The 18,457-nt window shown below is 42.6% G+C and overlaps 1 pseudogene across 1 annotated transcript; it reads right to left on the bottom strand.

Moving 5' to 3' along the window:
* Positions 1–499: 499 nt before the first annotated feature.
* LOC310700989 (vomeronasal type-2 receptor 26-like) lies at positions 500–8,390 on the bottom strand (annotated as a pseudogene). Its single transcript has 7 exons — positions 8,386–8,390; positions 7,001–7,024; positions 6,043–6,334; positions 4,534–5,322; positions 3,228–3,458; positions 2,352–2,478; positions 500–1,400 (listed from the first exon to the last, which is right to left on the bottom strand). The product of its transcript is annotated as a vomeronasal type-2 receptor 26-like (transcript).
* Positions 8,391–18,457: the final 10,067 nt, after the last annotated feature.

Genomic DNA, 18,457 nt, shown 5'->3' with positions numbered 1-18,457 from the left:
CCTGAACACTGAGGTCCCCCTCTGAGGGCCTTCTGATGGTTCCCTCACTGTGAGAAGTTACAGGGAACCAGGCAGAAGGCCTTCTGGGTTGTGGCGCCCACCCTGTGGAACCTCCCCCCTTCGCATGACAAGGAGACAAAGAACTACATAACCCTGTATTGGGAAGTTTTTAATGTTTGTTTTTTCTTATGTTTCAATATGCGCTGTAAGCCACCCAGAATGGGTGGAGGGAGGGAGGGAGGGAGAAATACATACATACATACATACATACATACATAATTTCCCATAAGACCTTTTACATATATCCCTTACGTAGTCACTTTCTTCCTAATTCAGCTAAGTTCTTTTCGTATTTTAGCAATTCCGTTTGCAACTTCTTAAGCAGCTTATGAAATCCTGCTATGGGACATGATCAGTCTAACTCCAGTTGAGATTGTGGCTGGGACTTCCAACTGTACAATTTTATGATATACCTAGAACTAAGGATCAAATGTCATATTTAGTTTTTTGTTGTCAGGTGCTCCTTTGTGTTCAAATCAGGCTTCAATATAATAATGTAGCATTTGGGAATGAAGATGCAGCCCAGGAGCCCAGCACTGGAGGCCAAGATAGAGAAGATCTGCACGCCTACCATGAATTTCCCCTTAGTGCTCAGGTAGGTGGGCACAAAGGACACCCAAACACTGCAGAAGACCAGCATGCTGAAGGTGATCAGCTTGGCTTCATTGAAGGCCCCAGGCAATTTCCTGGCTAGGAAAGCCACCGTGAAGCAGGTGGCAGCCAGGAAGCCCATGTAGCCAAGGGCACCATAAAACATGGCAGCAGACCCTTCGTTGCACTGCAGGATGATCTCTCCAAGCTGGGAGCTCATGTCAAAGTCTGGGAATGGAGGACAGAGCCCCAGCCAGGTGCTGCAGATGAGAACTTGGACACTGGAGCAGGAAATGACAATGGAGTGGGCCAAACTCTTCCCCAGCCATCTCCTCACCCTGTTCCCTGGCTTAGTGGCCAGAAAGGCCAGAACCACAGTGATGGTTTTTGCCAAGACAGAAGAGACAGCAACTGAGAAGATGATGCAGAAGGCTGTTTGTCGGAGAAGGCAGGTCACTTTCCTTGGCCTCCCAATGAAGAGGGAAGAGGACAAAAAGGAGAGCAGTAGAGAGACAAGGAGGATGTAGGAGAGGTCTCTGTTGTTGGCTTTGACTATTGGAGTTTCTTTGTATTTAGTGAAGATTCCTAACACAAAGCCTGTGGTTAAGGCAAGGGAAGGAGGGCAAGGGAAGCCAGGAGGCTCCCCAAACTTTCTTCATAGGAAAGGAAGGTAGATATTTTGGGGACACATTGTTGTCTATCCTCATTTGGATGCTGATCTTCTGGACATTCGGTGCATTCATCAGCATCTGCATAGAGAAAAACACACTTCTGTATACTAACATCAGTCACAAACCTACAATAGTCTGAATGCTGGGGAGCTGCTCGTACAGGATTTTCAAAAAGGCCCACACTGTTCTTTGAAGTGCTGGCAATCAAGGCTTTAAAGCATGAAATCAGCTAACATCACTATTGCATCTGGTGATTGACAGCTTGGCAGCAGCACCCAACTGCTATTTTTCACCTAGAAAATTTAGATCTAGTGCAAAGGCCAGAAAAAATTCTGGACCCCGGGGTTAGACAACCGTGGGTTAAATGGATCAATAGGTTGACTGATAAAGGCAACTTGTCGTGTTCGAATATTGAGAAGCAGAGGTGTTAAGCCTAAACTTATTTTATAATATACTGATGCTAGAATGATACTTTCTAAAATCACATATTTCAGTAGAATTCCATGATTCCTCCAAGGAACTCGGAGGAGTATTATTGTGTGGCACTGCCTCCATTCCTGAACTGCTGGGACCTATCAGAAATAGTCAGGTGGTCTCTCTGGCCCTAGTGCTTCCTGACTCCATGGCAGAACAACAACCCTCCTCAGGCTACGGAGTTGGTGAACCCAATACGCCCTGGCTCTCTTGCCCACTTTTCCATCACTCACCAAGATAGACCCCAGGACCAGAATCACTGACATGTCCTCCCTGCATCATTGGAGGTGGCCTTTCAATGCCTTTGAACACTAGTTGCTGGAGATCACATGGCGGGTGGGTGGGAGGGCTGTTCTGTCTATGCAGCTTCTGGGGTCCCATGGGAACCCCACTGGCCAGAACCCACCATCAATGCCTCCATTGTTCTCTTGGAATGCCAGTGGTGCCCACCTGACAGATGATAGAACTAGCCATTACTAACATCATGTTTGCAGTGGCTCAAATATTTGCCCCATCCTCCCATCAAAGGACACTTTCTCCAAGTTCCTCTCCTACCTTCCTGAGTGGAGATGGTCCCTTCTGAGCAGGGAGCGCAATCATAGCAGCAGGGCGGCTTCCCTTCCTGAACTTTTCTGGAATATCCAGGGAGACAGCTTTCTGTGCATCTTGATCGAGGTACGGTCTAGGCATGAAGAGAAAATTGAGCACTAAGGAGAAAGTGATAGGTGTGTTTATGCCTTTGGACACAGCTAATGGAATTTTGGAAGGATCCCAGAGAAGAGATATTTGCTTCCGATAACCTCAAGTGACCACAGATCATATTTTGGGCAGTTACATTTTGCAGATCTGCATGGCAGAGAAACCATTTTGGTGCTTCTACTTCCCCACCCCCACCACCTTGACATTGATATCTCACAGTTAACAACAAACAGGAGCATGGCATAAACCATCATATGTACATCAGCAATAAAACAAGTGTTCCCTCTGTTGCCATCACATCTGCCAATGGAGTCATTGGTGTTGCTTCCAAAGTCTGCACCCAGTGTAGACTTTGGTGCCCAGTTTGCTTGTTTGCCATGTCTCTATGCCCAAACAGAAGTGGAATACCTTACTATACTCCAGCCTTACCCAACCTGGTGCCCCTCAGATATCTTTGCACAATGCTGGCTGGGGTGCATGGGAGATGTAGTCCACAATATTTGGAGGGCACCAAGTTGGGGAAATGTGTTCTGCTCTGTTTTGGAAGTGTCCTACTTACTTTGACATTTTATACATGTTTACTCAAGAGCAGGGTCCATTAAACTCAGTGGGACTTAGCTCTAGGAAAGCTCCCACAAGATTGCAGACGAAGCCTCATATGTACTATTCAAAATGTTATTAGAGCATAGCAGATGTCATAGTTAATAAAATGACAGATCCATTTCCCCCTACCTTCTTAAATAGCTTGGGCCACACAATTGCTTCTGGGTTAATGGTGAACTTCAGATTTGAGGACTTTTGTCTCTCTATTCTCCCAATTTTCACTCTATCATGAGAGTTATTAGGAAACAGCACCCAATTCACAATATCGAAGTCAATGGCCAGTGCTCCATTCTCATCCAGGTACTGTCCATCAGCTGAAGTATTAGAGTAGAACTGGACTTCTTTCAAGAAACGATGAAGCTAGAATGACAGAGGAAAATCCAGCAATGAGTAAGCAGGGCTGAATTATGCAACATGGTTTCATGTTCTCTCTGCACCCTAATCTTCTCTGAATAAGAACCACTGTATTTCTCATTTGGAACCATCTGACTGTTCTAGATTATTAGACACCCTCAATCAACTTCAAAAATTTTGGGGGTGATGAAAATCAACATTGTTACATATATTAGGAAAGGTTGATTTGGAGGGATAAAATGGGAGCCACTGCAGCAGGGTCTCAGATTATGAAATCAAGGTCTGAGAGATGGTCCTTAAGGTATTTTGGTCCTCAGCCATTTAAGGCTTTATAGGGTCAATGTTGAACTTTTAATTGAGTCAGGAAACTTATTGGCAGCCAGTGTGGTTGGACGAGGATTGGTGTAATATGCTCAGACAGTGTTGTCCCAGTGAACAACATGATGGTCGAAGTCTGCATCTTCTGAAGTTTCTGAACAGTCTTCAGAGGCAGCCCTACGTATAACGCAGAAGTGTGGTTATAATTGGAAGACAAAAGCATTCAAGAGTATTGCTGTCTAATGACAGTGTAATATGGTAGTGTCTAATCCTACTGTTTTTGTTACATTTTGTGAAAAGTAATTCCTAATATTCATATTAGATCTAGATTCTACATGTTTAGACCTTTTGTGGATTCCCAAACTATGCAGTGTAGGAGGCTGCTACGAAGTAGATAACTGTTGAATCAGAGCATTGGTCCAACAAGCTCCACTTCCATCTCTATGAGTTGCTGCCTGCAAATAATTCTGTCTGCAGGAACATTGCACTGAATCTGTGATCTTGACTTCCCATACACTGATGGGCCATTTCTGTTGTGCTCCACCTGTAACTCGTGTAGAATTCCCTTCCCCTGGGAACCAGGGTAGTAGAAATTCTGATGGATTTCTGTAAGCAGGTGAAAACAATGTCAACGGCCAATCAGTCAATGTAGACAATACCAACCAATGTTCTGACTCATTTCAAGACTGATTCTGATGGTGTTATCATGGTGATTCCAGAGAAGGGACAACAAATTCCAGTTTGCAAGAGGAAAAGGACTTACCTGCCATGGCTGTAGCTTTTGAAGATCCCAACTGCCTCCACCCACAATCGACATCCTTTTTGACCTGGATGAATATGCAGCATTGAAGGCCTGAGCCACAGCTTGGATACTCAAGTAGTTCACATAGCTGTCTTGGGACTGGATTCTTTCAATCTCTTCCTGGGGCAGCATCTTCACATTATCCTTCTCTCTGCATTTGGTCATACCCCTCACAGACAAGGCATGCCTGGAATAAGAACAATCAAATGCTTCTTCTGAATACCATTGACTAGCCAAGGACATTGGCCCATAATAGTCCTTCTTCATCCTTTTTTTGGTCTTCACTACAAAGGACAAAGAGCCATGAGCATACTGGAAGCAGTCAATGTCACATAACAACATTTTGTTCTGAAGAAGTGTGGTTATCCAGACTTTCCCCTCAGTCTGTATCCTTTCCAGTAAGGACTGTACCTCTATGATTATGTAAAGTCCACTTTGAGAGTCTGCAAAGTAAACAAATACATTGACTTGTCTCCACAGGACAGGTGCTTCATGGGGTATCCATAGCCAAGTTTCTCGTTGTACTCTTTGTGTGAAGGCAACACATATTTCCCGTTTGTTCATCAGAGGTGTAAAAGTACTCAGGAACCTTTCTCCATTGTCATTGTCTGGAGCAAAGAGGCCGACCCACGTCCACCTGAAATGCAGGAGGAGTTGGACCATCCCCTGGTACTGCGTTTCTTGGTTTGGGACCATCCGGTAGACAAAAGGGGACTGGAATTTATCAGTAAGAGCAAAGCCATAACTGAGCTGGTGAGAAAAGGGAAAGAGATTGATGGCTTGTATTTCAGGATTAAGACCCGATACGTCTATGTGAAGGATGCTGACAGATTTAGTGCAAACATCACTGTTTTTTTGGAAGTAAAACAATATTTTTTTAAAAATCAAGCAATCCTTATACCAATTAATGGCAAAATTCTCTAGCCAGTTAAAAAAGATTCTTTAAAAAATAATCAAAAAGGTAAAATACTATAACCAAACTTAAATGAAAATGCCTGCTGCAATAAAATAAAAGTTTTGAGTAAGCCCTAGAAAGATAGTAGGAAAGGGGCCTGTCTGTCCTCAACTGCAAGGGAGTTCCATCACCCTTCATCCCCTCCAACATCTGGGATAAGAAAAGGCTAAGGAGTAAACCCTGCACAAATCCTGCACCAGCTGAGTGGTGCTTTGTTTGCCTCCTTCCAGCAACTCCTGCAGCCAAGCTTGTGCCAAATGCATTGCTCTTCTTTCCTTTGGATCACAGCGGTGAGGCTGAGAGGGAGGTCTTGTTGTCTGGGCAGCCCTGGACCTCCGTACCCACTGCCTAGGCTTGTGCACTGTGGAGGTCACTTTGATACTACTTACACAGTGGTTTGACTTCATCCCAGAGGCTCACGCCATCGTCTTTCAAGACAGACAGATGGCAGCAGAAACAACAACAACAAGGTGGCTAATATTGCCAGGTGTGTTTCACTTGGACCCATTGATTACCTGTGGGATCTTGTAGATGCCCAACATGCTTGCAATGTGTGTGGAGATGTCAAATTCACTCTTTTCAAGAACAGCTAGCAGCCTTTTCTGCTTCCCACAGCTGTAGTTTGGAATGTTGATTTTCCCACCAGCAAGCAGGTCTGTCATGGAGTCAGATGTCAGTCTTCCCTCAGAATAGCTATCATAGATGCTGTAGCCCAGGGTGATGTTGGGTAAGAGGCTGGGGTTATGATTAATATCCCGAAGAGCAAGGGAGAAGGAAATAATGTGTGAGTTCTTCTTATCCACCCAGCTGCGAAAAAAGGTGTGTCACACAGTCATCCTTAATTCATTGAAAATGAAACTCACATTCTTTTTTGTATTAATCAAAGCAAGTAGGAAAAGAGGCAAGGAAGTAAAGCAAAGGGAGGCAGAGGTATACCTGTACCTGTAGTATCTTTGCAAGGGAGGGAAGATCATAACACAAATCAGTCACATTTCTGGTGACCTACCAAAACTCCCTTGAGGGCCAGGAGGTAGAACAAAGTGAGACAGAGGTCTACCTGTACCTGTGTCTGCAGTATTTTTGCAAGGGAGGAGGGTGAAGGGAAGCAAAGTCGACATTTATAATTTGAAGTTGCATAGAATATGTTGTGCATGGGGAAAAGAATTGTGTTCACATTTTATTTATTACAGAAAACTTGCAACTCAAAAACATCCCACAACATTTCCTACCCTTTAGAAAACAAGTTATGCTTTGGAGAGCAGTACATGTCAAAACTACTACTAATTATTTAAAATTCATTATAAAACTCTTTGAAACATGGTTTTTCACTAATTGAACAGACACAAAGAACTCTTTAAATAAATTAATGAAATGTAATGTAATTAACATTTTGAAGTTTATCAGAAAACAAGTGTATTACGGGAAATGGAGAGTAAATAGGAAGCAGAACTACATCAATGCATCATTACTTACGTCTCAAGTCTGCTGGCAGAGGTGCTGGAAAAGGTGAAAGGAGATTGTTTATGAAAGAATATTGGATATATGACTCCACTAATGAGGTAGTCTGCTAGGCGGTAAAAATTTGCAGCCAAAACTTGTTCCTCGATTGGATTCAGTGGGCATTTTCCCCTCAGCTGCACCTCGGTGGTTGCTAGAGGCAGCAACAGGAGGAGTGTTATCATTCTGGGTCTACCTGCTACACTTTCCTTGTAGCTGTTCCACCCAATACTAGCTGCTCATAATATGCCCCAAATTCTTGCAAATCAGGGATTGCAGTGAATTGACAAATACAGGGTGGTGTCCAGCTCTGGTCTCAGAGCTGAAGGGTGATGGTTCAGAAGTGGAGCATCTATTCTGCATCAAGAAGGTGTGAGGTTGTCATCTCTGCTCCCTGTTCCAGGCAAAGCTGAGGATGTTCCCTTCCAGGAAAGCCAGTCTGTCTAAATTACTGATCTAGAAGGCAGCATCACACAGATGTACCTTCTCACTTCACCTGCTCTATGTCTTGGCCCCCAGGATTTTGTGGCACAATATATATTTTGTACACCCAACCTTTCAGGCACAGTGGAATAAAAATCTTCCTGCTGCCCTTAATTGCAATATTTACCTTATTGCTTGCAAAGGCAATATTCAAGCAGTGGGGTGGGAGCTAGTTGGACTCAGGAAAGAATAAAAATAGATCACTGTGATTCTGATGATTGCAAAGGGAAGAAAGATCTCCCCTGAAACTTTGTAGGAGCAGGTGCAGAGCAGGAGAAAACATGTTTACTCAATAGGCTGCCACAGATCATCAAGGTAAAGGTGACTTTGGCAAAACATGATTGACATCAGAAAAGCCCTGAGGTTGGATCAAACTGAAAGGTGGTCCTGAGATATTGTGGGCCTCAGACGTTTACGGCTTTATAGGTCAAAGCCAGGACTTTGAATTGGGTCTGGAAGCTAACTGGCAGCAACTGTGGTTGGACCAGCACCAGCGTCTTATCTTTGCACCTGCGCAAACAATCCAGCTTCACAGCCAGAGTTTCATCTTACATGTAGAAACTTACCAAGACAGTTTTCTGAAAACAAATGTCCAAAACCCTCAACAGGGGGGGCATCTGAAATTTCATTAGGATTAATAAATAAACTTTATAAAGATGAGAGAAGCTGCAGATAACATCAGGCTGGTAGTGGATTTGATATATTTAAATAGGAACAGTGAAGCTTTAGCTATAATATCTCTGGATGCAGAAATAACCTTTGATAAGTTCTACAAACTATATATAGAAAAAGTACTACAAAAATTTGGTTTTCCATTAGTCTTTATAAAATGGATAAACATATTATATTGCTCCCCTACATCTAGTGTTAAGACAAACGGCATAATGTCTGGACCTTTCACATTATCCAGAGGTACTAGGCAAGGCTGCCCACTTTCGCCTTTGCTTTTTTAATATCTGTTTGGAGCCCCTGGCATGTACTGTTAGACAGCATAAGGAAATCTTTGGTGTAATTCATAACTCACTTGAAAACAAATTGGTAATGTTTGCAGATGATATTCTTCTGTTTATCACAAAAATCTCACAGTACTGTTCCAAAATTAATGCAAAATATAGATTTTTGGGTAATATATCTGGATACACTATAAACTGGTCCAAATTGGAGTTGATATTAATAGGAAATAACTTTTTGGTTCAACCGTTTAAACAATACCAATTTCAAATTTGCAAAGACAACATTAAATTCCTATATATATTAATACCATGAGACTTGTGTTATTAAACATCAACAAAATATATCATGAGGTATCAATAGACATCGACAGGTGGGAGTCATTGAACCTGACCCTTTGGGGGAAAGTCAATGCTCTTCAAATCAACATAATACCTAGACTAGTTTCGATCTTAAGAGGCATTCCAATTCACATACTGAACAAATACTTTCTCAAAATTGAATCTTTGTTCAGAAAATACCTTTGGGGCTCTTCGGTTCCAAGAATATCTATGCAAAAATTGCAAATACTGATAAAAGAAGGGGGATTTGGGATCCCAAACTTAGAATTGTATCATCAAGCATATTTTCTGTCAGGTACACAATTCTGAAGACCCATAACTGAAAACAACTGTCCAAATTGGGCTACGTTGGAATATTCTTAAGTAGCACCTTTAGAAAGACGGGCAGCACTTGGGTCTAAATACATTAATTCTCAAGATGCTATTGAAACAATAACATCAGTTTGAACAATATGACACCAAATGTCCCAAAAATACATATTTGACCTTTTCTCCTACGACAAAATGACTTTATGGGGAAACCCGTCTTTAAAAATTGGGAAATAAATGGTCGTATGGAAGAGGTGGATGAATTTGGGTATATTACCGCTTGGACTACTGCAATGCGCTCTACGCGGGGCTACCTTTGAAGGTGACTCGGAGGCGGCGGAGGCGGCGCGTTCGGCAATGGCTGCCTGCTCCTTGTAAGGAGAGGGGAGCTCCGCTGAAAACGGGTCGTCCGCTACGGCGAAGCGGAGACCCACTTAGGAAAACCACAGGTGGTAGAAGCCTGTGGTCCCGAGACCCGGCGGGTGCCAGAAGCAGCCCCTAAAACGTTGAAGGGACCCCGTAACGGGGCTCCGGATCGCGGAGGGGGTAGCGGCGCTGAGGGTCGTTTCGCAGTCAACGGAGCGAAGCCGCGTTGCTGTTGCCGGTCAGCGCTGACCTTTCTTCCTGAAACCTTCAAATTTGGAAAGTTACAATCCGTGAGTAATTGGGACTTTACAATTTTAAGACTCCTAAGACTCTCAAGATTTAGAATTTGGCTGAAAGCGGAGTGACGATAAACAGGAAGTCCGTCTTCCGGCAAGGCTTACAGATCAAAGGCAAAGGAACTGACAGGCTGGAAGCAGTGGAAAAGGATTTTAAAAGTGGAAGCATTATGCGTCTGATAGAACTGAGGTTTGAAATGAAAGGCAAGTTTTCTTATTAATTTACTCTATAGTGTGGAAGTAATTTGGGAACCTTCTCCTTTGGTGGACTTTAAAGTTTAAGACCCAGCCTCGGGATGGCAGGGGAAAAGAATGTCTTTTGCAGATATAATCTATAAAATTGAAACAGATACATAGAGGCAACTTTGGACTATATAACTAAGTAACTGTATCCTGCGCCTTGAGAGGTGATACTTGTGGCAACTTTGGAAGGGCTCTGCTAGTGGAAAAAGTTTTAAGGACTATTGGTAAACTATTTAGCTGCAGGAACTTTAATGGCGACCAAAACTTTTTTCCTTCTCTCCTGAACTCCAACTGTACTCCCTCTAATTGTACTCCCTCTAGTGGAGACTGGGATTTACAACTTCTTGGGAACTAACTTTGTTTTGTCTCTCCGCTGTTGTTATCTACACTGAGGCCTGTCCTTCCCATGGAACTTTTGACAGCTTGACCTTGACTCATAGACAGGTGGGGAATGAGTGGCCAACCGAAAACAAGATCTGCAAAAGCGAAAGCAACAAAAGGCCAGCTGGTGCACACAACTCTGACTTCTCAGTCACGTAGATCATCAGTTCCTGCTGTACTGAAGGGAATTGAACTTCCAACAGTAGCTGAATTGAAGGGAACTGAACCTTCAACAACAGCTGAACTCAAGGAAGCTGAACAACCAGCAATAGAGGATATGGCTGCAGGTGGTTCTGATGCACTTCTGAAGGAAATGCTACAACAATTTGCAATTTTAAATAAGAAGGTTGATGACCAAACAGCAAAAATTGACTTAGCCACATCCTCTATTACAAAGCTATCTGAACAAGTGGCACAGCACTCACAAACAATTGGGAATCTAAAAGACGCTACTTCTGAGAACCGGAAACTGGCCGAAGCTGCGAACGAAAAAGCTGACCAAGCAATTCAAAAAGTGGATGAACTGAAAGGAGAGGTAAGGCCACTACACAAGCACATCAGTGACCAGCAGGCCTACCTGTCTATGGTGGAGTTGAGAAACCGGGAGAATAATTTAAGATTACGTTCTATCCCAGAGCTCGAAAAAGAAGATTTGACTGGCTTTTTGACAGCAGAATTTTCTAAATTCTGGGGAATAAAGGAAGACGAAGACTTTAAAATAACAACGGCATTTAGACTGGGAAGTGTTACCAGGAAGGACAGACCCAGAGACTGCCTGATCATCCTAAGGACTAAACAGGAGAGAGACAAAATACTTGACCTTCATTTTAATAAATCACTTGAGATCCAGGATAGAAGAGCGGAAATTTATAAGGATATACCAAAACAATTACTGGATCTCAGAGCCATCTATACTGACCTAGCAAGACTCTTGAGAGGCAACGGAATACCTTACAGGTGGGAGTTCCCACAAGGCTTATCATTTAAATACAAAGGAAAGAAGGTTAGAATTAAGACAAAAGAGGACAACCAGAAGTCCCTGCACGACCACGGAGAGGATCTCCAGAAGGGAACAGCAGTCCCTTGGCCTCTGCCACAGCCTGGATTGGAACCAACACCATCTTCCTCGGACCCGGACAAAAAGGAGGACACCCCATAAAGAGCAACAACAGATTGATACAGGATGTCTCTGCAGCTGTACAGTTGGAACATTAATGGCGCAAATTCCCCGGAAAAACGAAAAAGGATCTTCCATATTTTGAAAAAGGAAAATTTGGATATAATTTGCTTGCAAGAAACGCACGTGACTAGGCTCCACAGGAAAGTACTAATTAACAAAAGACTAGGCCAAGAATTTATTTCATCAGACAAAGTAAAAAAGAGAGGCCTGGTGATCTACGCAAAGGAGAACCTAGCACCGAAATTTTTGTTTAAAGATGAGCAAGGGAGAATCTTGGCAATTGAAATACAATCTCAAGGAGAAAAAGTCTTGATATTAGGAATTTATGCACCAAATGAGGGGAAATCAGAATTTTACAAGAAGCTGCATGAAACATTACTGGACTATCTGGACTATTCGAACATCATTATGATGGGAGACATGAATGGGGTGGTCTCTACTTTGATGGATAAGTCACAAAGCCAAATAACTAAGGACGGCAGACTACCGAAAACCTTTTTTGAACTGACAGACAATATGGATTTGATTGACATTTGGCGGACAAGGAACCCCCTAGGTAGAGAGGGAACTTTCTTTTCTGAGGCCCACTCATCATGGACGAGAATCGACCAAATTTGGACAACTAGAGGGCTGGCACCGAAGACTACAAGAGTGGAAATCTGCCCAAAGACTTGCTCCGACCACAACGCCCTGAAAATGGAATTGAGACTTACTCCAGCCGGCTCCTTCAGATGGAAAATGAATGACACCCTCTTTAGAGATCAAGAGATCGTAAAGAAGGCCCAAAAAACTTTAAAGGACTATTTTGAAATCAACTTGAACACTTCAGTGGAAAAAAGAACAATCTGGGACGCCAGTAAAGCTGTAATGAGGGGGTTTCTGATACAACAAAACACAATTAAGAAAAAACTCTGGAATGGGAAAAAGGATAAAATATTAGAGAAGATAAGAGATGGAGAGAAAAGGTTGAGATCTAAACCAAAATCCAAAGAGATCTTGCGAGAAATTAAATTCCATCAGGCACAATATTTGAAATTGATAAATCAAGAAGTGGAATGGAAAATTAAACAAATGAGACAAAGATCCTTTGAGTCAGCAAACAAATGTGGGAAACTGCTGGCATGGCAGTTGAAAAAAAGACAGAAACTTAACTACGTTACCAATCTAGAGGTGGAAGGGAAAAATATCCAGAAACCAGGTGAAATTAGAAAGTGTTTCCAGAAATACTTCAAAAAGTTGTATACACAAGGGCCTGAGGAAGTGTCTGAGATGGAACGATTTTTGAAACTCAACGGCTTACCAGAACTGTCTCAGGAGAAGAGATCAATCTTGAACTGTAAAATAACACAACAGGAAATTGAGGATGCCATTCAGAATATGCAGCTGGGCAAATCTCCAGGCCCAGATGGGCTTACCTCCAAGTACTATAAGACATTAAAAGACTATTTGATTCTACCACTAATGGAGGTTTGCAATCAGATTATGGGGGGAGGAAGGGCACCGGAAACGTGGAAAGAAGCTTTCATCACATTGATACCCAAAGTGGAAACTGAAAAGACTCAACTTAGGAACTACCGTCCCATCTCACTCCTAAATGTGGATTACAAAATATTTGCAGACATTTTGGCAAGTAGATTGAAAAAGGTTTTAAATGAAGTAATTCATAAGGACCAAGCAGGCTTTCTTCCTGGCAGGCATTTGTTTGACAATACTAGGAATATTATCGATATTCTGGAACTTTTACAAACAAATATTAACACTAAAGCAGTGTTAATTTTTATTGATGCTGAGAAGGCCTTTGACAACATTTCTTGGAAATATATGAAGAAAAACTTGGAAGGGATGGGAGTGGGACGAGGGTTTGAAAATGGTATAGAAGCAATTTACTCAGAACAAAAAGCTAAGTTGATAGTGAACAATGTGGTGACAGAGGAGTTCCATATTGAAAAAGGAACACCCCAGGGGTGCCCCCTATCCCCCCTACTATTTATATCAGTCCTGGAGGTTTTGCTGAACATGATTAGGAGGGACCGGCAAATACAGGGGATCACGGTCGGAGTGAAACAATATAAACTGAAAGCATTTGCAGATGACTTAGTAATAACATTACAGGAGCCAGAATCTAGTACAAAAAGAGTTCTGGAACTGATACAAGAATTTGGTCGGGTGGCAGGATTTAAGTTGAACAAACAAAAAACTAAAGTTTTGGGGGAAAACTTGACGCCTTTAGAAATAGAGGGGTTCCAGAAGGAAACAGAGTTAGCTGTGGTTAAGAAGGTGAAATACCTGGGGGTAAACTTGACGCCTAAAAATTTGAATTTGTTTAAGGATAACTATGAGAAATGCTGGTCAGAAGTTAAGAAAGATTTGGAAACATGGTCGAGACTGAAGCTTTCCTTGCTAGGCCGAATTGCTGCTGTTAAGATGAATGTTTTGCCAAAAATGTTGTTTTTATTTCAAACCTTGCAGGTCGTGGACAGAGTGGAATGTTTTGGAAAGTGGCAGAGGGATATCTCAAAGTTTGTCTGGCAGGGCAAAAAGCCCCGAATAAAGTTTAAAATACTAACTGACGCAAAAGAAAGAGGGGGGTTTGCCCTGCCAGACTTAAGGTTATACTACGAGGCGGCAGCCTTCTGCTGGTTGAAAGATTGGATTTTATTAGAGAATACAGATGTCCTAGACCTGGAAGGTTTTAACAATTCGTTAGGATGGCATGCGTATCTGTGGTACGGCAAGGCAAAAACACATGGAATGTTCAAAAACCATATTGTCAGGAAAGCAATTTTTATGGTCTGGATGAAATACAAAGACTTACTTGAAAGTAAGACTCCGAGGTGGCTATCACCAGTGGAGGCTAAGGCGTGGAAAAAACCCAATATGGAGGCTGGCTGGCCGAAATATTGGGAACTAATAGAAAAAATTGGTGACAATTGGAGGTTGCGGAGCTTTGAAAATTTAAAGGATAAGGTGCAAGATTGGTTTCACTATGCCCAAATTAACAAGGTTGTTAAGTTGGATAAAAAAACAGGATTCCAGGTGGAAAAATCGAAACTTGAGACAGAGTTGTTAGAACCAAAGACCAAGGTATTATCGAGAATGTATAACTTGCTGCTTAAATGGAATACACAGGATGAGACAGTTAAATCAGCCATGATAAAGTGGGCTCAAGACATTGGTTACAATATCATGTTTGAAGACTGGGAAAGGTTATGGACCACCGGTATGAAATTTACGGCATGTAATGCCTTGAAAGAAAACATTATGAAAATGATATACAGGTGGTACATGACCCCAGTCAAACTTGCTAAGATATACCATTTGTCTGATAACAAATGTTGGAAGTGCAAGGAGGCTGAAGGAACATTCTTTCACCTTTGGTGGACTTGCCCAAGAGTGAAGGCCTTCTGGGAAATGATCTACAACGAGTTAAAAAAGGTGTTTAAGTACACCTTCCTTAAAAAACCGGAGGCCTTCCTCTTGGGTATTGTCGGCCAAAAGGTTTTAAAGAAGGATAGAACGTTTTTTATGTATGCTACTACTGCAGCAAGAATTCTGATCGCCAAATATTGGAAGACTCAAGATTTGCCCACGCTGGAAGAGTGGCAAACGCAACTGATTGACTACATGGAGTTGGCCGAAATGACTGCCAGAATCCGAGACCTGGGAGAAGAAGCAATGGAGGAGGACTGGAAAAAAATTAAGAATTATTTGCAAAAATTTTATAAGTTATATGAACTATAAAATGATGCATAATTTGAAATGCTAGCCCCAGCAATGAGAGTGCAATATTTATGAAATTGGATAACAATATTGAAGGGATCAAAGTTTAAATGTTAAAAAGGATAATATGTTTTGTTTTCAGAGTAAATGGATAATAAGGGATTTAAACTTAAACTGCAATTGAAAGTACCAAAGAAACACATGAAACAAGGTTACAATTTGCTGATAAATTTATTGTTAAGAATGCATTGTGCGGGAGATGTGGGGAAGTTCGATAGAAAGTTGAAATAAGCTGTTGAAGGGTTATGACTTTTTTTATTTTCTTTTTATATTTTTCTTTCTTTTTTCTTCTTCTGTTTTCTGTCTGTGCCTGAAAAAATGCAATAAAAACTATTTAAAAAAAAATAAAATGAGGGTGACTCGGAAACTACAGCTAATCCAGAATGCGGCAGCTAGACTGGTGACCACATAACACCGGTCTTGAAAGACCTACCTTGGCTCCCAGTACGTTTCCGAGCACAATTCAAAGTGCTGGTGTTGACCTTTAAAGCCCTAAACGGCCTCGGCCCAGTATACCTGAAGGAGCGTCTCCACCCCCATCGTTCTGCCCGGACGCTGAGGTCCAGTGCCGAGGGCCTTCTGGCGGTTCCCTCATTGCGAGAAGCAAAGCTACAGGGAACCAGGCAGAGGGCCTTTTCGGTAGTGGCGCCCGCCCTGTGGAACGCCCTCCCATCAGATGTCAAAACGATAAACAACTACCTGACATTCAGAAGACATCTTAAGGCAGCCCTGTACAGGGAAGTTTTTAATGTATGATATTTTAGTGTTTTTTGGTTTCTATGGAAGCCGCCCAGAGTGGCTGGGGAAACCCAGCCAGATGGGCGGGGTACAAATAATAAATTATTATTATTATTATTAACGTTACACCAGTGAATAAATGAAGAGGATGAATTTTATACATATTCCATCGTAAGAGACAAATACAGATTACCTACAAATGCCCAATGACACTATCTCCAGATAAAACACTTGCTAACCACCATCTACGGGACATTGGTGGTGCTGTGGGTTAAACCACAGAGCCTAGGACTTACCAATCAGAAGGTTGGCGGTTTGAATCCCCACGACGGTGTGAGCTCCTGTTGCTCGGTCCCAGCTCCTGCGCACTTAGCAGTTCGAAAGCACAGCAAAGTGCAAGTAGATAAATAGGTACCGCTCTGGCGGGAAGGTAAATGGCGTTTCCGTGAGCTGCTCTGGTTCGCCAGAAGGGGCTTAGTCAGGCTGGCCACATGACCCGGAAGCTGTACAGCTTCAGAGACCCCAGAGATATTGAAGCAGCTGATTAATTCTTACACAACACACAAAAAAGACAGCCATCAACATATATAAACCAATTTGTATCATCTATTATTTGTTTATTTGATTTACTGGCCCTCTTAGCTAGGCCCATGCTGGAGAATATGTAGATGCAGGTACCACTATGTGTGTGTGTGTGTGTGAGAGAGAGAGAGAGAGAGAGAGAGAGAGAGAGAGTGTTATCACCAACACCACGCCTTTGGGTAGTGCAACAAAATTGAAATAATTGAAATTGAAATACTTTATTGTCACTTGTACAACTTGTATACAGTGAGATTATACAGGAGGTGTGTATACATGTCCTCACATTTGTGGAGGTGGCAGAGAAAAGAATTGTTTTTCCAAGGGCAAAATAGTGTTGAAATGGAGGAAACTGGCAAAGGAGTTGATTTTATATGATGGGTAAAGCTAAGTAACTTCCCTGAGTTGTCAAGTCGAAAGGATACATTTATGCATAATATTAGTAGCATTTAACAACTTTAAAGATGTGCCCCACCCCCTGTAATTTCTGTAACAGTTATAAATTGGGAAAAGGTCTTCTGGCAGAAACCTGAGCACCAGGCTTGGCCCCCTCCCTCATCTGACCTCCACCTCCCACCCTTTAGGTGAAACCAAGGTAAGTATTTACATTTTCCTGTTTTCCCACTGAGGTTGGGTTTAGGATTGTTCTGGGATGACCAACTGTCTGGCACTCAGGTGCCAGGATGCCAGCGATTATCCCCCAGGCACTACATGGTCTCAGGATTCAGGGTGTTACCGGAGAAATCTGAGGGCTCTCCTGGACAAAAAACAAGGACACCAGCTAGGAATACCAGAGCAAAACAGCAGCCAGTAGGCTTGGTCTTTATTGAAGACTGTTGCGACAGGACTCCCACCCACTGCAAGATGGAAGCCCTAAACAAAATAAGACCCCAACTTTTATTAGTTACTAATCCCCAAAACTACACCCCTAAAACTACATCACAACTACATCACAAAAAGGAGGGGTTGAGGGAGGAGTTGTGGTGGTAACCTGAGTGTCCTGTCACCTGGCTGGTTCCACCTCTCCCCCTCCCCATGAGTACTTTCCAGGTGACAAAGGGGAGTTTGCAGTTTCCTGCCCCCAGAGGGAAGAGCTGATCATTGTCCTTTGTTCCAGTCCCTGCTGAATCCACTCCTATATGCAAGTTCTTTGTGACCTTGATGGTCTTCTGTCTAGGACCATCAGGGTTGGCATAACAACTGGGCAGGGCTCCTGTGTACATGTTGGTACGCTCAAGGGATTATGGCTGTCCTGTATCAAACCTATCCCCTTTGATAGTCCTTTCTTCATGGAGCAAAATAAAAGTGGGCCGGTGTAAATCCGATGTACAGTTGATTTTCTATTAATTTATAACAGAAGTGTTGCGTATGTCCTGTGTGCATGTCGAATTTGTACAAACTGAATGATTGGGGGGGGCGGTTCCTGCAACAAGGGATAGGGCTGTCTCTAGTTATATCCCAAACTTCTCTTGTAGGCTTTTCCCTTCTGATTGGAACAATGTTGGAATAGTGTAAATGCATCACTGGAGTGATTTTATATGAATTTCTAAAGGTTTTCCCATGGAGCCAGTACATAGACACATTTATCAATGAACTGTTACATTTGGGAATGTGCAGCGGAGACTCTTTGCCTCATTGGGGGGGGGGGGGCAAGGTCTCTCAACCCCCACTCCAACTTCCAGTAACACAGTAGATTTATAAATAAAACATGCTGTATTTACAAGCAAAATATTTAAGCAGCTACCTTTCTACCAGCGGGGGGGGGGGGGGCATGGTCAGAAAAAGG

This window comes from Podarcis liolepis (assembly GCF_965112155.1).
Source record: "Podarcis liolepis genome assembly, chromosome: 2".
In the NCBI taxonomy this organism is placed as follows: Eukaryota; Metazoa; Chordata; class Lepidosauria; order Squamata; family Lacertidae; genus Podarcis; species Podarcis liolepis.
Note: the sequence above shows the minus strand (reverse complement) of the source record. Positions and strands in the feature narration are given on the sequence as shown.